We start from the raw sequence: 18,152 nt of genomic DNA, 5'->3' as shown, positions 1-18,152 counted from the left end.
TGTCCTTGTTCATCATGGCAACTTTAATAACATGTACTATAGAAATGTGCTCCGACAAAAAAAACAACACGGCTAATTTGTTTGGTATTGGAATTCAGAATCTCAAGGTGACAAAAAGATGAATATGTTCGTCCCATCATTCTCGTCAATTCGTTTCAGGGTTAACATGAAGGAGGTAAATCACGGGCGGTTATTAATCTTTGGAATAGTGACTAACACATAAGGGAAGTATTTACCTCAAATTTGTCGAGATTCGAACCTCAGATTTTATGATGATAATATTTTATGAGCTAGTTATTAAACTATCTCGAGGGAAATCCAGAATCTCAAGAAGCTGGGGAGATTGATCCATCTCAAAACTTGACTACTATGCGAAAGAAATTTGACTTGTTCTTGTCAGCATCACACATGCGTATGCACATGTCGCAAGTCTTGGTGAGGCTACAACTTGAGAAATTCTTAAAAATCACATCTATCTTTTAAATTTTTTAAAGGACGTATTTATCTCTAGAATAGTCTCATTGTGATGCTGCATTTAAGAACTACATGTTAGTTTTTAAAAATAAAAAAGCCACAATAATACTGATTTTAGGATTTACATCATACTAAAATGATGTTGATTTTTAAAATATAACATGATATCAATAATATTGTTTTTTTTTTTTGAAATTCAGCGTTTTTGAATGCGATAAGAAGCGGAAATCGAAAAATAAATGAGGTGAAATATCTGAAAGTTAGATGCCTTCGAATTTTGTAGCGCCATTGATCGATTACAGGTAAACATAAATCTCCCACCATTAGAGCCCTTTATGATCATTAACGGACTGTTTGAGAGAACGTGAGGAAAGGATAGGAAAGGGTCAAGAAAGGTAAGAGAAATTTGAAATCTTATTCGAAGGAAGTGGACTCCAGAAAAAAAAAAAAAAAAAAAAGGTAAGCCTTAACTTTTCTTATCCATGAAATGAAAGAGTTTTTTATATTATAATTTTGTCTTGTTTTTTTATATTAATTCTAAAAATTATTATTTTAGATATTTTTTATGTCGTGATGAAAAATACTCGAATAGCTCGACTCACACTGTCCGACACTTACACTCCATTGACGTCGGTGCCGACGCCGACTTTAATGTCGATGCTAACTTTAACGTTGATTCTAATTTTGACGTCGACACCAACTTTGATGCAGACTTCAACGCCGACTTCGACATCAACACTGACTTCGAAACCGACATCAATGTCAACTTTAACAAATGAGATACAATTACTTGAATGTATATAAATACTTTATTTTCTCCCTCTCTTTTCCGTTCGTTAACTCGATGTAAACAGAGTTAAGTATTTTTTTCAGTGTATGTGGTTCCGATTTACTGATAAGTGAACGAAGGAAAAAAAATCGTTATATTTATGGTTAGTTGGATGAAATTTATGTTAGTGTGTGCACTTATGTGCCAAGACACTCCTTATGTATTTTGTGGATAATTATTTAATAAAGGTAAGAATTTATCATTAATTATTTACTTTTCTGTACGTATATGATTAATGATAAAGTCTCACAGATTAATGGGTATATTAATCTGAAAATAGTCCTTGATCGGATAGATATCTAGAGGGGACATGGATATCTAAATCAACGCTGAGTATGACTAGGTCAATATAGACCGGAGGGATGGATATCCAAGTTGTACTTGGGGGTGCCTTGAGTTTAGAGGTACACTGGACACAATCCGCTCAAGAGGAGACCACATATTAAGCATCATTGGTTATTGTTGGTGCAGCGGAGACCGGCAAGAGGGGGGTGAATTGCTGAAAACAAAAACAAACTATACCCTCCTCAGATTTCAACTCAGAATTTAAATCAGCAATAAAATAACAACTAAATTAAGGAGACAGAAAAAGAAACAGAAATAGAATTTAACCTGGTTACAACCAAGGAGGTTGTTAATCCAGGGCGATGAAAAGCTCTACTATCAGAATCTCCTTTACTGTAGGCGGAGAAGCCTTTTTAAACTTAGAACGCTCACTTAGTTGCTAGGAATTGAGTATAGATTGATTGTTTGAGTAGTTATTAAATTCCTAGCTCCAGGGGCCTTTATATAGGCCCTGGAAATCTTATCCCGAGAGTCCAAGGCGCCTCCAACTCGATCTGCGGATAAAACTTTATCCGCAGCGCAAACGGTCAAACTGGCCTGCTCAAGGCGCCTTCAAGGGCGCCTTTAAGCTTGTTTAAGGCGCCTTCAAGCTACAGTAACTTCTGCTACAGTAACTTCCTGCTACAGTAATTTTCAGCCTCTTTTGACTCCTTTTCTTCTTCGCTTTGACTTCCGAAGCTCCGTTCTTTTGGGTGATTGCGGCCAACCGGAATAGGGCTCACCCGAACCCAATTCCCGGCCTTCTCCTCGAGCAGCCTTACGTCCGGGCTTAACATCCCTCGAACGTCGCGCAGGCTCTTCACGCCCACCGGAGTACTCTTCCGCAGCTCTCTCGTCCTTCGGACGCACCGAGCCCGTCGGCTCCCTTCCCGTGCCGTCCTTCTCGTTGGCTGCATCTTCCGCTCGACTTCCTGTGCTCCTAAGCTCCTGCACACTCAGACACAGGGATCAAAACACAGCAGGACCTAACCAACTTGGTTGATCACATCAAAACTATCACGGGGTCCAACAATCTCCCCCTTTTTGATGTGCATCAATCCAAGTTCAAGTTAGGGTTAAAAATAGACAAAAAACAGTAATTTTAAAGAAAAATTACAAAACTAACAAGTTAAGAATAATTTTTTTTGCAATTAGTAAAATTGCAACACTTTTTTTAAAAAAATTTTAAGTCCCTTTGATCACAGCAAAAAATGGGGTCTTAAAAATCTTCAAGTAAGATTAAAGTTTTTGATAATTTTCTAAAAAATGAATTTTTGAAAAAATTACTAAGTTAAAATGAATTTTCCAAAAAAAAATTTCTAAGTAAAAAAATCCTAAGTAAATGTTCAAATGTTCCCAAAAAAAATTTCTAAGTCAAGTGAATAAAATATTAGAATTTTCCAGAAGAAAATTTCTAATTCAAAAAAAAAAATTCTAAGGAATTTTTGTTTATTTTAACAAATATTTGATAAACTTTCAAAGCATTATTTAATTCTTGTTTAATGCTTTTTCAGAAAGTTAATTAAACATTTTCTTTCAATATTTTAGCTTCTAAGTCGTGGCGAGGCACTAGGCCTTCTTGGTTATTGGAGCAACAACCACTTCCTTAGACAAAGCTTCCATAAAGAATTTCAATGTTTAATTTTCTCACTGTAAGCTTTTAATTTTTAAAAAAATTAATTAAGCACAGATTTTGGAACCCAATAGAGGTTCCTTCCTACAGGATTATTCAAAAATCTAGGGGGTACATAGTTTCTTGGTATTTTCTAAGTTGACCTTGATGCTTCCTTATATACCAATTTAATTTACCATAAATTCTTAATTTTGAATTTGGAAATTGATTTAAGCATGCATCAGATTTCAGTTTTTCAATTTCTAATTTCAAATTTTCATTTTCTGATTTTAGATGATCATACATTTCTAACGGGCATGCTCTTGCTAGGTTCAACTTTAGTTCAGCATTCTCTTTTTCTAATTGATCTAACTCTTTAGAAAGAGACTTGATAAATTTAAAAGATTGAGTTGGGGTTAGATTGCGTACCTTACTTACCTGGTCTGGTGACGCTCCCCCTTCTTCTTGATGTTCCTCCCCCTTCATTGATGCTCATCTCTGAGCTTGAGTCTTCTTCCGGTTGATGGTTCGCCAATAGCGCTAACCCTGAGAATTCTTCGATGTCCGACTCAGAGGTTGACGAATCTGACCAAGTAGCCTTCAGATTCTTGTACTTGGAGGGTTCTGGTTTCTTGTATTTTGGCTTTTCCTTTTCTTTCTCCTTTCTCTTCAATTTTGGGCAGTCCTCCTTGATGTGCCCTTCTTCGTTGCAGTTGTAGTAACGAATCGTCCTCTTCTTTCGATGATGCCTCTGCGATTTAAATTTATTAGAACTGAAAAACTTATTGAAGCGTCTTACCAGTAGTGCCGCTTCGGATTCGTCGACTGAGGCTTCAGAGTCAGAATTGTTCATCTTTGCCTTTAAGGCAATGTTCTGACTTGTCTTCTCTGCTCCGTTGGGTTCTGAAACTCGAGATTCGTGAAGTTCAAAAGTCGAAAATAATTGTTCTAACGTACTTACCTCGAGGTCCTTAGAGATGTAGTATGTATCTACTAAGGAGGCCCACTCTGGAGTTCTCGGGAAGGCATTGAGCGCGTATCGGATAGAATCCCGGTTGGTTACCTCTTCTCCAAGGTTCGTTAGTTGCGTTATCAGCTCCTTGATTCTCGCTTGGAGTTGCGCTACCTTCTCGCCTTGGTTCATCCGGAGGTTTGTTAACTGGTTCCGGAGGATGTCGCGCTTCGCTTCGGAAGTACCTTCGTGAAGATCCAGGAATTTCTCCCAGAGATCTTTCGCTGAGTCGTAGCTTCCGATCCGATTTACCTCCTGCGGCGGCAGCACACTGAGCAGGTGGAACTCTGCCTTTCCGTTGGCGACGAAATCGGCTTGCTCTTTCTTGCTCCATGTGTTTTCTTCTTTGTCTTTCGGCGCTGCAAAATCATATTTCATTGTAATAAGAATATCAAAATCGGTTTTAAAAAATACCTCCATTTTGCGCTTCCAGGTGGCGAAGTTTCCGTCGAACTTCGGGGGATGGATGTTCGCTCCGGCCATCGTCTTGATCGTAGTGCTTCAGTTGGCGGTTAATCCTTCTGAGGCGATCAGACTCTGATACCACTTGTTGGTGCAGCGGAGACCGGCAAGAGGGGGTGAATTGCTGAAAACAAAAACAAACTATACCCTCCTCGGATTTCAACTCAGAATTTAAATCAGCAATAAAATAACAACTAAATTAAGGAGACAGAAAAAGAAACAGAAACAGAATTTAACCTGATTACAACCAAGGAGGTTGTTAATCCAGGGCGATGAAAAGCTCTACTATCAGAATCTCCTTTACTGTAGGCGGAGAAGCCTTTTTACACTTAGAACGCTCACTTAGTTGCTAGGAATTGAGTACAGATTGATTGCTTGAGTTGTTATTAAATTCCTAGCTCTAGGGGCCTTTATATAGGCCCTAGAAATCTTATCCCGAGAGTCCAAGGCACCTCCAACAGGGTTCAAGGCGCCTCCAACTCGATCTGCGAATACAACTTTATCCGCAGCGCAAACGGTCAAACTGGCCTGCTCAAGGCGCCTTCAACAGGCTTGAAGGCGCCCTTGAAGGCGCCTTCAAGCTTGTTTAAGGCGCCCTTGAAGGCGCCTTCAAGCTTGTTTAAGGCGCCTTCAAGCTACAGTAACTTCTGCTACAGTAACTTCCTTCTACAATAATTTCCAGCCTCTTTTGACTCCTTTTCTTCTTCGCTTTGGCTTCCGAAGCTCCGTTCTTTTGGGTGATTGCGGCCAACCGGAATAGGGCTCACTCGAACCCAATTCCCGGCCTTCTCCTCGAGCAGCCTTCCGTCCCGGCTTAACGTCCCTCGAACGCCGCGCACGCTCTTCATGCCCACCGGAGTACTCTTCCGCAACTCTCTCGTCCTTCGGACGCACCGAGTCCGTCGGCTCTGTTCCCGTGCCGTCCTTCTCGCTGGCTGTGTCTTCCGCTCGACTTCCTGTGCTCCTAAGCTCCTGCACACTCAGACACAGGGATCAAAACACAGCAGGACCTAACCAACTTGGTTGATCACATCAAAACTACCACGGGGTCCAACAGTTATTCCTCTTATGAACGAGTGTAACTAATCTTTTGACTTGAGACCTTCATTTATTCTATGCGTGGAGTTATGTGCTTTGACGCCGTTAAAAGCAGTCTTTAATCGGATTGTGATTAATACGGTAGTTGGATATATGACAAAACGTAGAGAGAATAGTGTTGAGTCAATAGAGGATTCATCGCTCTCTTGGATTAGGAGTTAACATCCTGGCCGCTTGATAGAGATATTAGTGACTCAAAATCCATGGCTATGGAAGGAATGATTTATCATTCAAGAGGAGTCTATTATATCTTGGAAATCAAGTAAAACAATTAATTTGGTAATGATGCATAATGTATCGAATTAATTGGGATGTAGGCTTTAGATGAAGAGATTGAATTACATAGTAATCGGTTCATAGTGGTTTACAGTTTATGACTGATATTAATTTTATCGCGTTGGGTGGCTAAAAACTATTGCTAGACGGTTACCTTAGTCTGTGTATGGATTTACACTGCCTTCGTGTATAAAACCTAGAAGGTCGCACGCATAGCACGTAGACATGAACAATGGTATCGGAAGCTAGTCGAAATCAAGATCAAATATGGATTTATTTGATACAAAGAAGAGAGAATTCGAATAGCCATATTCATGATGATTAATGGAGAATTTGAAGAGTCATCATAATGATAATTAATGAAGAATTTGAAGAGTTATCATAATGAAGGTTATAAATGAAGAATTTATGGAGCCTATAACTCTTCATCTTCCTTATTAATGAAGATCATAAATGATGAATTAATTGAAAGCTTAACTCTTCGTATTCCTTGGAAGCTATAAATAGCCATCCTCGGAAAGAATCAAAGTAAGGATTTCATTCTCTCCGTTTCTCCTTCGTCAACTTCGTCTTCCACCGGAAGAGATCAGTAGTGCTTCCAAGACTTTGTCGATCCAAGTGGCTAGCACCTAACGAATCGTGTCAAGTTCGTGATCTAGTGCGTGTGGATACCGCTAGAGGAGTCACACGTGGGACTCTTATCTGTCTTATTTGTCCGTGATATTATTCACACCTATCGAGGACTCGAGGTATGTTTTTATATAATTTTGTGCAAAACTATATGTATCACGAAAGATCCATGATTCATTATATGTCTTCCGCTGCGCTCCGATCCCAACAGTGGTATCAGAGCAAGTTCGTGGTTGGATCATATAGTACGAAACTGATTCTTCAAAATTTATTTGAAGAATCAGTGTTTCAAGAGATTTCAAAGAAATCTTAATTTCTTTATTGCAAATTATATGCCCTAACATTTCATGATAGAAATGAATTTTGTCTAAAACCTGTAAAGTAATACGTGTTACAATTTAGATATAAATTCCTTATGGCATAAATAGATTAACATGTTAACATCTCCGAGACCTATTTGTCTTAAAAGACTAAGAGGATTAATGGAGATAAATCTCATAATGAGATTGTGCAAATGCACAAGAAGTTAATTATGGTGAGACATTTTTAATAATTATAAAATCCCTTAAATATATTAAAGTCAAAATTTGTTAAATGCCCTCCGCTAATAACTATGATGATAGTTAGAGTTTTTATATAAGTCGGTACAGCTCAGCTGTGGGCTCGTGTCAAAACATCTATAATTTATCATGATTATTAGTTGGTTGACTTAACTCAAATTCGTTAACTTGTTTAGCTCAGCTAAGGTTAACTAATTTGAGGGGCAAGTGTTGAGAATATAAGGCTCAACAAGAATATACCGAAAGTCACATAGATTTGTGATTGGCAAGTTAAGGCCTACTTGATGAATGTAGCATGTAGGTACAGCTCAGCTGTGTGCATTTTATATGATTCAGGGTTTCGGTCCTATTAGGAATTGTTACCAACTAATTTCCGATTCTGATAGTGAGAGCTGTTGGACTTGAATAAAATAATAGGAGTTATAAAAGACCTTTATTAAATAATTCCACAAATACTAAAACTCTGCTTTAAATTTTAGATGGCAAACACAAGTACCTTATCACTGCGAAGCATTCTCGAGAAAGAGAATATCCTCCTCGGTTCCAACTACCTAGATTGGTATAGGAAACTGAAAATTGTCTTAAGACATGAGAGAAAAATTTATGTGCTAGAATACGAACCACTGAAAGAGCCTACACCCGATGCTTCAGAGGAAGATCAGTCATATTATTCACAATATATGGAAGATGCACTGGATGTGCAATGCATCATGCTGTCTTCTATGTCTCCTAAGTTGCAGAGACAGCATGAGAACATGAGTGCTAGGGAGATTGATCAGCACTTGCGTGAGCTCTTCCAAGAGAGTGCGAGAGTAGAGAGGTATGAAACCTCTCGAGCACTATTTCGTACCATGCTAGAGGAAGGAAACCAAGTTGGGTCTCATGTACTCAAGATGATCGGGTACATAGAGAGGCTCGAGAGCTTAGGTTCCAAGTTGGACCAAGACTTGGCTGTTGACCTAATCTTGTCGTCACTACCTCCATCATTTTCTCAGTTTGTGTTGAATTTTAACATGAACAGCATGGACAAGAGTTTGACTGATCTGATGGTAATGTTGAAAACCGCTGAGAAGGATATGAAGATAAATCTTTCACTGCATGCAATGATGGTCAGAAAGACCAACAAGCGCTCTGGCACCAGGGAGTTTAATCCTAAGGCTAACGCAGTGAAGAATCCTAAATATCAAGCTCAAAAGAAGCTTAAGAAAGGGATGCAGGTACCCCAATCCGATGAGAAGGAGGTCATGTGCTTCCATTGTGGCAAGAAAGGTCACTGGAAGAAAAACTGCTATATTTTCATGAAGAAGAATGCCAGTGGAGCGGATGCTTCAGGTATCTTTATGATAGAGTACAATCTTTCTGTTTCTTCATCATGGGTCATAGATTCTGGAAGTAGTTCTCACATTTGTGCGAACATGCAGGGTTTAAGTGACTGCAGACGGTTGTCCAAGGGCGAAATGGACCTACGAGTAGCTAATGGAGCGAGAGTTGCTGCGTTAGCTGTAGGAACATATTCAATAAATTTGCCTAGCTAACTTGTTTTGAACTTAGAAAATTGTTATTTTGTTCCTAGTTTCTCAAAGAATATCATTTCGGTGTCAAGTTTAGACACCAAGGGACTTGTATTTCAATTCAAGGACAAGTTATGTTCATTTTATTTGAATAATATATTCTATGGGAATGGTTTATTGAATAATGGTCTTTATGTACTTAACTTAGATGAACCGATCTATTGTATTGAAAGTAAGAAACAGAAATTATATGACTCAAACTTAACATACCTCTGCCACTGTAGACTTGGTCATATAACCTAGAAACGCATCGCTAGACTACTCAATAATGGGTATTTGGACTCTTTTGAATTAGAACTCATAGATACATGCGAAGCGTGTTTACAAGGAAAAATGACCAAGAAGCCATTCACCAAGATAGGTGAACGGGCAAAGGAACCACTAGAACTCATACATAATGATGTTTGTGGATCATTGCAAGTTCAGGCTAGAGGAGCGTATACCTACTTCGTGACTTTTACTGACGATTTAAGTAGATATGGATATGTCTACTTAATGAGACATAAGTCTGAAACTCTAGACAAGTTTAAGGTGTTCAAGAATGAGGTAGAAAATCAACTTGGTAAGAAGATTAAGGCCCTTCGGAGTGATTGAGGTGGCGAGTATCTAAGCCAAGAGTTCATTGATTACCTAAAAGAGTGTGGGATAATTTCCCAACTTACACCTCCTAGGACGCCAGAGTGGAATGGTGTTTCGGAAAGGAGAAATCGCACACTCATGGATATGGTTAGATCAATGATGAGTCATGCAAGTCTTCCAATATCATTTTGGGGCTATGCCTTAGAAACAACAACATACACACTTAACCGAGTTCCTACCAAGACAGTAGATAAGACTCCTTATGAGTTATGGTTTGGAAAGAAACCAAATTTGTCTTATCTAAAGATATGGGGTTGTGATGCTTATGTGAAGAATGAAAATTCTAATAAGCTTGCAGCAAGATCCATAAAATGTATGTTTGTAGGTTATCCCAAAGCTACAATGGGATATTATTTTTATCTCCCAAGTGAGCACAAAGTTATTGTTGCTCGGTATGTTACTTTCTTGGAAAAAGAATTTATTTCTGAAGAAAATAGTGGGAGTAAAGTAAGTCTTGAAGAAATTATAGATTCTACAAACAGGTTGGAAGATGGACAGTTGGACAATGAGACAGTGCCACAATCACAAGTGTCTCCTTCATCCGGGACTGCTCAAGAAACGCGACATCAACGTAAGTCTACAAGAATACACCGAGAGCCAAACAGATATGGTTGGCTGGTAACCCAAGATGAGGAAGTGCTACTCATCGAAGATGATGAACCGTCGACTTACGAGGAAGCAGTTGCTTCAAATGATTCTGAGAAATGGCTGGAAGCCATGAAATCTGAAATGGACTCCATGTACACCAACCAAGTTTGGGAGTTGGTTGATGTGCCAGTTGGGGTAAAACCCATAGGGTGCAAATGGATCTTCAAGAAAAAGATTGACATGGATGGGAACATAAGTACCTATAAAGCTAGGCTTGTGGCAAAGGGTTTCAATCAACGTCATGGAATTGACTATGATGAAACATTTTCGCCTGTTGCAATGCTTAAGTCCATTAGAATTTTGCTAGCTATAGCAGCTTACAAGGACTACGAGATTTGACAAATGGATGTTAAAACTGCTTTCCTAAATGGAAGGTTACAGAAGGAAGTATATATGGTACAACCTCCCGATTTTATAAAATCTGAGAACGTCAATAAAGTATGTAAGCTCAAGAAGTCCATTTATGGACTAAAGCAAGCATCTCGGAGTTGGAATCTGTGATTTGACGAAGCCATTAAAGATTTTTCTTTTGTCAAGAATCCAGAATAACCTTTCGTTTACAAGAAGGTTAGTGGGAGCAAGATTACGTTCTTAGTGTTGTATGTTGATGACATACTTCTTATAGGCAATGACATCCCTAGCCTAGAATCTACCAAGACTTGGTTGGGAGAGTGTTTCTCAATGAAAGATCTTGGAGATGCAACCTATGTCTTAGGTATTAGAATATACCAAGATAGACAAAGCAGGTTACTAGGGTTGAGTCAAGGTGTATACATTGATAAAATGCTGAATAGATTTGGTATGCATGACTCCAAAAGAGGATATTTACCAGTGTCACATGGTGTGCATCTTTCCAAAGCTATGTGTCCAGGAACACATGAGGAAAGAAGTAGAATGGACAAGATACCTTATGCTTCGGCTATAGGGTCCATAATGTATGCTATGATATGCACTCGACTAGATGTCTCGTATGCATTAAGCATGACGAGTAGAGATCAGTCAGATCCTGGAGAGGGTCATTGGACTGCAGTAAAGACTATCCTCAAGTATCTTAGAAGAACAAAGAACATGTTCTTAATTTTTGGAGGAGATGAGGAATTAGTCGCCAGAGGATATACTGACGCAAGTTTTCAAACAGATCGGGATGATCTGAAGTCGCAACAAGGATATGTGTTTTGTCTGAATGGTGCAGTTGTTTGCTGAAGGAGTTCCAAGCAGGAGACAGTTGCAGATTCAACAGCTGAATCCGAGTATATAGCAGCTTTAGAGGCAGCAAAGGAAGCTGTGTGGATCAAGAACTTCATAGCGGAGCTTGAAGTGGTTCCTAGCATTGTTGATCCAGTTGTGCTATACTGTGACAATAATGCGGCCATAGCACAGGCAAAGGAGTCAAGGTCTCACCAACGATCCAAGCATGTACTAAGGAAGTATCACCTCCTTAGGGAGATTGTTCATAAGAGTGATGTGTTGATTAGCAGAGTAGATACCAGCGAGAATATCGCAGACCCACTCACAAAGGCCTTACCTCTACAGAAACATGAGACCCATGTGAGGAGCCTAGGACTGAGAGTCCGTAGTGTTTGGCAATAGTGCAAGTGAGAGATTGTCAGTGTGTGCACTTATGTGCCAAGACACTCCTTATGTATTTTGTGGATAATCATTTAATAAAGGCAAGAATTTATCATTAATTATTTACTTTTCTGTATGTATATGATTAATGATAAAGTCCTACAGATTAATGGGTATATTAATATGAAAATAGTCCTTGATCGGATAGATATCTAGAGGGGACATGGATATCTAGATCAACGCTGAGTATGACTAGGTCGAGATAGACCGGAGGGATGGATATCCAAGTTGTACTTGGGGGTGCCTTGAGTTTAGAGGTACACTGGACACAACCCGCTCAAGAGGAGACCACATATTAAGTATCATTGGTTATTCCTCTTATGAACGAGTGTAACTAATCTTTTGATTTGAGACCTTCATTTATTCTATGCGTGGAGTTATGTGCTTTGACGCCGTTAAAAGCAGTCTTTAATCGGATTGTGATTAATACGGCAGTTGGGTGTATGACAAAACGTAGAGAGAATAGTGTTGAGTCAATAGAGAATTCACCGCTCTCTTGGATTAGGAGTTAACATCCTGGCCGCTTGATAGAGATATTAGTGACTCAAAATCCATGGCCATGGGAGAATGATTTATCATTCAAGAGGAGTCTATTATATCTTGAAAATCAAGTAAAATAATTAATTTGGTAATGATGCATAATGTATCGAATTAATTGAGATGTAGGCTTTAGATGAAGAGATTGAATTACACAGTAATCGGTTCATAATGGTTTACAGTTTATGACTGATATTAATTTTATCGCGTTGGGTGGCTAAAAACTGTTGCTAGACGGTTACCTTAGTCTGTGTATGGATTTACACTGCCTTCGTGTATAAAACCTAGAGGGTCGCACGCATAGCACGTAGACATAAACAATGGTATCGGAAGCTAGTCGAAATCAAGATCAAATATAGATTTATTTGATACAAAGAAGAGAGAATTCAAATAGCCATAATCATGATGATTAATGGAGAATTCGAAGAGTCATCATAATGATAATTAATGAAGAATTTGAAGAGTTATCATAATGAAGGTTATAAATGAAGAATTTATGGAGCCTATAACTCTTCATCTTCCTTATTAATGAAGATCATAAATGATGAATTAATTGAAAGCTTAACTCTTCGTATTCCTTAGAAGCTATAAATAACCATCCTCGGAAAGAATCAAAGTAAGGATTTCATTATCTCCGTTTCTCCTTCGTCAACTTCGTCTTCCACCAGAAGAGATCAATAGTGCTTCCAAGACTTTGTCGATCCAAGTGGCTAGCACCTAACGGATCGTGTCAAGTTCGTGATCTAGTGCGCGTGGATACCGCTAGAGGAGTCGCACGTGGGACTCTTATCTGTCTTATTTGTCCGTGATATTATTCACACCTATCGAGGACTCGAGGTATGTTTTTATATAATTTTGTGCAAAACTATATGTACCACGAAAGATCCATGATTCATTATATGTCTTCCGTTGCGCTCCGATCCCAACAATTTAAACATTTAAATTATTTTTGTAAAAAACACCCAATGAAAGCCAAACAAGTAGGCGTGGGGAATGGAATAGGTAATGAAGTAATAGAAATAAGGAGGTGAGAAACTCACAGATAATTTTACTTCTAAGGATCTTCTACAACTTCCCAAGTAGAGCTCAAGGTTTGCTTGAATGCTTTGCAAGGTCTGATGAGCTGCTTATTTATAGAGAGGATGTCGGGTGCTCATGGGGTCCCATCGTCACACCTCATCTATTGTGATAAGAGCGCATCTTTTCTTTACAGCGCATAGATACCTCTTTATAGCTTAGGGCATCTTTGCTTTATACGTGTTTTGTTAGAAGCTAAAGTATATCTACTTTACAGTGCATTGATGCCTCTTTACAGCTTAGGGCATCTTTGCTTTACACGTGTTTTGTTAGAAGCTAAAGTATATCTACTTTACAGCGCATTGATGCCTCTTTACAGCTTAGGGCATCTTTGCTTTACACACGTGCCACTAGTGGCCAAAGCATATCTACTTTATAGTACACAGATACCTCTTTACAGCTTAGGGCGTCTTTTATTGTAGGGTCCACCATTTCCACGTAGTTACACCTAGAAGGAGTTCATCCTGTTTACAGCATCCTGAAGCATGTAGGCATTTTGTGTGAGTTGTTCATCAATACGTTTGGTGACGGGATACCAGTCATGCCACCAGTTATCTTTTGATCACAATCGTTGGCATTCCTATTTTTTCAGGGAGTGAAGCAGTCTAAGCTGTTGAAGTGCATTAGTGGCTTGGATAGCTGCCCTTTGTTGGAGGTTGTGAAGGTGTTGTCGGAGCTGCTAGTCCTTTTCGAACGTAATTGGGTAGGCATGTAGCTTGTTGAGCTGCGGTTGGTATTCCTCAGCGAGGCTAATAGGGCTTTGAGGGTTGTTATCAGGTAGGCTTGGACCTCCTAGTTGGGTCGTTCCTCTAGTTCTTATAGGGCTGGTGCTACCAGCTCTAGTCGACTCAGTTCTTGGATCGACCATTCTGCCAAAATAAGTAAATTAATTAGTCGAGAAAGGGCGTCGACTACCTGATTATCTTTCCCTTTGATGTGCTCGAACTAGATTTGAATGCCTGTCCCAGTTATATAATCAACGAAGGTCATCCAATGGACTCGTGAGGGTTTATTATTTGTCGTTTTGCCAAAAAAACTTATTATGGCCTGACAATCTGTTCTAATAAGCAATTCTGGTTTGTCCAGGAAATAAATCTTTTGGGCTTCGAAGGAGTTTGTTACTGCATAAATCTCTGCATCTATTGTGGACCAAGGCGGGTTGAATTTTCCTTTTGCATAGGCACATATTCTTTTAGTATTCTTTGAGTCATATTTTTCCTTTTTCCACTTGCATATCCCTCCTTATCCATCCATGCAACTGTCTACCTCAAGGATCTTGAAGCAATTTTCAGGCAGAAATTCTAACTCTGGAAGTTGTTGGATTTTTTCCTTAATTTGCTTAATTAAAATCCAGTCCTGCTTATTAAGCTTTTTATCACCATTAGGTCTGATTTTGACGTAAAAGGGGCTTAATAACTTTCCCAGGTTTGGGATATAATTACGTGCATAGTTCAATAACCCAAGTCAAGATCTCATGTCTTTTGTGGTCTTCAAATCCTCTTCTTTGAAATCCACAACCTTAGAGATAATATGTGGTTGCAATTTAATCTTGAAATTGCCTATAACTACCCCCATAAATTCAATTTCAGATACCGCGATTTTCATTTTGGTTGGGCTTAGTACGAGCTCGTGCTCCTTGCATATACTTAGCATCTTCTTGAGGTGCTTTGCATAACTTTGTTCATCATGAGAGAACACCAATATATCATCAATATATATGACAATATATCCTTTAGTACCCTTGAAATAATTGTCCATTTTTCTTTGAAAAATGGCAGAGGCATTTTTAAGGTCGAATGACATCACCAGCCATTCATAAAGACATCTGGGACCCAGAATGTTGTCCATTCAATTGAATTTGGGTGCATTGCTACTTGATGGAAGCTGCTTTTTAAATCAAACTTAGAAAAAATACAACTGTTACTAATCTTCTTTAAAATGGTGTTTATACCTGGGAGACTATATTAGTATTTATATGTGATATCATTCAGGCGCTTGTAGTTGAACACCATTCTTTCTTTGCCTTTCACCTCTTTGCTTGTTTTTGGGTCAATAGTTATTCCAGAGTTAACAATAATTGCAGTAGTTCGATGCTTACTCTTGCTTGGCTTGATCACGCACAATGTGTTTGCTAGAGACTTCTTTTTGTTGAGGCATTAAGTGTTTGAGGGGCTTGTCTTCAATAATAAAATATGGGTTTTTGATATCAAGCTTGCAGAGTATTTTGTTTTTCTTCCAGTGCTGCAGGGGGTTTTCCCCAATAGAGCCCTGATCACTTAGCTCCCTTAATAAGGGGCTAAATTGTTGCTGAAAACTTAGGTTGGTCTTCTCGACTGAAAAATGGACCATTTCCTTTATTTGTATGTATTCTTCTTCTTTCAGCTCCAATTCCTCTATTGATGCTGCATTAATAGAGGGTAAGGTATTTATAGTTGTCAGGTTTTTGTAGAATGTTACCGTATTCCCTTCAATTCATAGTCCTCTATGCATCACCCATATAAAATTGCAACCGATTATTAGTTGGATATTATCTCCTAGTACCATAGGAAAATTGTAGGTATAAAGTATTCGGAAGGCATTGTCACCAATAGTCATTCTTCCTGGTTTCAACTTCATGTTAGCCTTTTGCTGGGAATTAATTCCGCTGAAGCTGACCTCAAAAGTATTTTGTTCCAGGGCATCTTTTGGTATTGACTTTTGGTCCACACAGCAAGTTGAAGCTCTAGTGTCCAGTATCGCCTTTAATAGAAACTTTGGAATCCTTGGAATGTTAATTTCGACTATGAGGTTATACAACATATTTTTTTTACTAACCTCGGGTCTGATGTTGCTGCTACGGTCTTGTTGGTTGCTGTTTGAAGAAGCATGTGTGCTGCTTCCTCCTCTTCTTCCTCTTCTAGAGCCTGAAACTCAGATTGCAAATCCTTTTCTAGTAATATGTCTTCAAGCTGTTTTTTGTAATATACCACCTCCTTCCATAGGCGCTCTATCTCTCCTTCGCACCATGTAATGTAATATCTTTGTTCCTGTATAAGATTTTGTGGAAAAAAGGGAGTTTGAGGGGATGACGCTACAGGTATCTCTTTGTTGAAGTAGTATGGTCCACATAAATTACATGTTGTTATAAAGCACTCTGGGCAATGTATTCTTGCTCTTCGAAGAGTATCTCGTTTACAACAAGTGCATGTTGTGGACTGAGGTGGAAGTATCTTCTCATTTAATCTCCATTTATGGAGGCAATTTAACTATTGCTCGGAAATTTTTACCTATTGTCTATAGCCACCATCTATCTGTCCTAACATATATATTGAATTTAGGTGAAAGGTTTGAATGAATCTGTTTAAGTCTTCCATATCATCTTCTCCTTCACAGATGCCCAAATGTGGTCTGATTTGATTAGGTCCATCCAAGCCAAAAGGAAGTACATCATAGTCATCGATCAAGATCCAGAGCTTTTGATCCTGATCTGAAGTCATCCAGCCGTTAGATGAGATCAAAGCATTATGGACCGTTGGATCAAATTGAGGTTGGTTTAAAACCTGAGAAGCTACAGTGCATTCATCGAGCTCGGGCATCCTCGCGACATTTGACACTGTTCATCTTCGTTCCCGCAGCTCCCGTTCCACTTCCAGATCTGTGAGCAAGTTTTCTTCATCGTCGGTGATTACTAAGCTGCCGGCGTTCGTCGTCCAAGGTAAGGGAGCGGCAGAGGGCGTTCCCCAGTCCATGAGTGGATTTCTGTTTTCCCGATTCACAATCCAGAGCAGTGGGTGTTCCCCAAATTTGTGATTTCCATCAACAACGGAGCTCGAAGGGTGTTCCCAGAGGTGATTCTGCTTCATGGCAGAGTGAAGAAGCTGCCACATGGATTTGTGTTTGTGAACGATTTATTCTTCTATAATTTTGTTTTTCTTTTTCATGAAATTTGCTCAGATCTTCAGATCTAATCCCTTACATTGCACTTTAAATCCTGTTTGAGTTTTTGTAATTTCAATTTTGATTTCTTGCTTGCAATCTCGACCTTATTAAACCTTTGCAAATGACCTATGTTCTGTTTTGAGCTTGTAGTACTGCTTATTGTTAGTTTGTAGGTTTTTGATACTTAGTTAGAAATTCCATGCTCTATTCAGTTAATCTTTGTGACTGTGATTGAGTTTAATTGTTGATAGCTTAACTTGTTGATTCGATTGTTTACATCTGTTCATTGTTATTGAGAATGAGCTTTTGAGTTTAATTGTTGAATTAGATTGTAATTGTGAATTGGATGAGACTTCGGTAAATTGAATTGTTTGATGTAATGATGTAGTAGAAACCGAACTCAATTGATGTTAATTTGATGAGATGGAAAAGAATCATGTTTAGATGAGATTAACCTTTCTTTGATTCTATTAGTGATTTTATTAGATGAAGCCAATTTGTAATGTGAATCAAATGGAAAAACTTAATTGACCTTGTTGATGAAATAATTCGATTTAAATTAATTTTAGAATTTGCACACATTTACTAGTTATCCTTGGAAAAATATGACTTGAGACTCCTTACTACAATACTTGTTCTTAGTTACAATGAGTTTCAATCTTAATTAATTTGATATGTCACGTGACATGCAAAATGGTCAACACAAAATTTTGGCAATAGCGTCACTTTGATTTTCTCCTTCTTGGATAGATAAGATGTCGCAGTCTTCTGGGATATCCAGTTGTTCAAATATTGTCACCCTTTTAATGTTCCTTTTTTCATTGGGACATTCTCGGGCAAAATGTCCTTCTTGACT

This window comes from Zingiber officinale, chromosome 11A (genome assembly GCF_018446385.1).
Source record: "Zingiber officinale cultivar Zhangliang chromosome 11A, Zo_v1.1, whole genome shotgun sequence".
NCBI lineage: Eukaryota > Viridiplantae > Streptophyta > Magnoliopsida > Zingiberales > Zingiberaceae > Zingiber > Zingiber officinale.
Note: the sequence above shows the minus strand (reverse complement) of the source record.